The following is a 2476-nucleotide window of genomic DNA, read 5'->3' as shown; positions in this document are numbered from 1 at the left end:
AACAGTATGGACAGAGGACCACATCCTCCTTCTCCATGTCATCTGGGTGGTCTGATAGATGCTCCTAAGTCATGGTGATGAAAAAAAATTAAGGAATTGTTTTTATATCCCTTGACCCCATTTTAATTGTGGTTGGTGATTTTAAAAGTATCTGGGAGAAAAAACTATGTATCTATAGCCTTCCAGATATTACCAACAAAATTCCACAAACTGGAAGCTCAACCAACAGACAGGTATTTTCTCACACTTCTGGAAACTGTATGTTTAAGGTTAGGGATTTTTTAGGGTGTGTTTCTCAGGAGATCACTGCTTCCCTTGTAGATGGTGCTATCTCCCTTTGGTTTCGTATAGTTGTCTTTTTATTTCTGAACTGCCTGATAACCTCAGTCCCGTAGGTTGCAGTCTGTTGGATTAGGAGCTAAGGCTTTAACTTATGAAGGAGGAAAGGCGCACAAATGAGCCCTAACAGGATGTAGTTTTTGGGTAGAGTGGGGTTCTTTTAAACTTCATTTGATTCTTTGTGAGTTTTATACAATATACACCCCAGTCCCACTCATCTCCCCATCTTCTCATATCCACCATTTGCCCTAGTAACCTCCCCCTCAAAATAACACACAAAGAACAACAACAACAAGAAAGCATAGAAAACATCTCATAATGGAAGCTGTAGTATGTCACAGCGTATATATCCCTTTTCGCTTGCAAATATCTTCACTTGCAAATGTTCATTGAAATGAGTCACTGGTCTGCTTCCAGATCTGTGGCTTTTGTAACACCATCCATATTGCATCTTCATTGTTATCCAGTTGTTGCCCTGTATTGTGGAGACCCTACTGCTTTGGATTACCAGGATGAGATCTTTCACTTGTCCCAGCCATTTGTGGGAAATATAGATTGCTGGCTGGGCCAATATAGAGCCCTGGATGGTAGCTGAGCTGGTCGGTGCACTGGCTCTCATCTAGGACACCAGGTGAGCTCTCCAGTACTGCTCCTGCTAGCTCTTCTACTTTCATGTTTCCAGGGTCAGCTCTCTTGGCTACTGCAGGTGTTGAGGAGGAAGAAAAGGAGGAGGAGAAGGTGGGGGGAAGGCATTACACCCACACCACCTCATACCAGTGGTTGGGCCAGCTGTCCTATGCTCTCACCCTTGATGACTGGCTCACCTGTGACCTCTGCACCAGGGCCAGCTCTACTGTGCTGCCCAGATGAGATGCAGGGCCAGCTCTCCAGAGTGCCACAGCTGCTGATGGGCAGGGCTAGCTCTACTGAGCTCATGACCCTGTGGGTAGATTTCCTGGCTGCCAGAGGTGGTAAGGAGTGGTGGAGAGTCATCACCTCTACACCCGTGCCACCTCATGGCCGACAAGTGGCAGGGTCAACTCTCCCATACTCACACCCTTGGGGCAGGCTCACCCACATGCTGCCTGGACAAGATGCAGGGCCTGCTCTCCCAAGGGCTACAGCTGATGAGAGATGGGACCAGCTCTCCAAACGGCTATATCCACTGAGTTATGCACAGCCCCTGAACATCCACACGGTTCCTAGTGGCTACCCTGACCAGGGACATCCCCATGTTGTCTAGTGGTAAAATGAGCCACAGACATTGGCACTATCCCCTGACACTGTGTAGCCACAAACTCAGACATGACCCTCAGTGGCAGCTCAGGCTTGGATATCACCATGGCCCCAGGTGGCTGGGATGGCCCCTCACAATAGGCAATTCTTCTCCACCCTCCAGTGTCCAGTTCCATCTCTCTTCTTCATAATGCTCAAGCTGCTCCACTTCTCTTCTCTCCCACCTGACCACCATATTGTCATGGCTCCTGCGGAAGGATGACCACGTGGCTCTCCAGCTGCTAAGTGACATCCTCCATCCATGATGTGTGGCGTGGTGGCAAGCAGGTGTGTATGGCCCACCTGTGTAGTGTGCTGGAGGGCAGGTCTGCGGCATGGTGATTTGAAAGTTTCTGTCTGTCTTCCTCCTCCTGTGCTGTGCTGCCTGGCTTTGATTTGATGTTTCTGTGTCCTAGGCAAAAGACAGCTTTGGACATCAAGCCAAGCATCAAGCTAGGATGAACAAAGGACCGCCTTCTGCTCTGCCCTGACTGATGTAAGAACAACATCACCAATGGTGACTCTTTGCCCATTGCCAATTGGGCGTCCACACACTGTTTTTATTCATTCGTTTTGATATGGGCTTCATCATCTTCTGCAGTGAGTTGAGCATATTGTTGATGTCTCATTTGTTCATCCATATTCATTGATTGACTAGTAACTGGCTAAAAGGCTTGTTAAGGAAGAAGCTATAGACCAATGAGTAAAATGGATGACTGCTTCTCCAGAGTTGGCTGTGGTTGTCTTGTGTTTACCAGATTGACAATCCAAATCAGTAATTTTCAATTCTAAATAACCCAGGCATTAAGAAGTCACAAGACACTCACTCCAAAACATTGTGAAGCATTAAGCTGCTTGAAGC

At 47.5% G+C, this 2476-nt stretch overlaps 1 non-coding gene across 1 annotated transcript; it reads right to left on the bottom strand.

Annotated features, from left to right (window-relative positions):
• Positions 1-2017: 2017 nt before the first annotated feature.
• LOC120099477 (small nucleolar RNA SNORA48) lies at positions 2018-2160 on the bottom strand. Its single transcript, XR_015647216.1, has one exon. It is a non-coding gene; the product is annotated as a small nucleolar RNA SNORA48 (small nucleolar RNA).
• Between the last annotated feature and the right edge of the window lie 316 nt (positions 2161-2476).

The sequence above is a fragment of the Rattus norvegicus genome, chromosome X, assembly GCF_021556685.1.
Source record: "Rattus norvegicus strain SHRSP/BbbUtx chromosome X, alternate assembly SHRSP_T2T, whole genome shotgun sequence".
Taxonomy (NCBI): Eukaryota; Metazoa; Chordata; class Mammalia; order Rodentia; family Muridae; genus Rattus; species Rattus norvegicus.
Note: the sequence above shows the minus strand (reverse complement) of the source record. Positions and strands in the feature narration are given on the sequence as shown.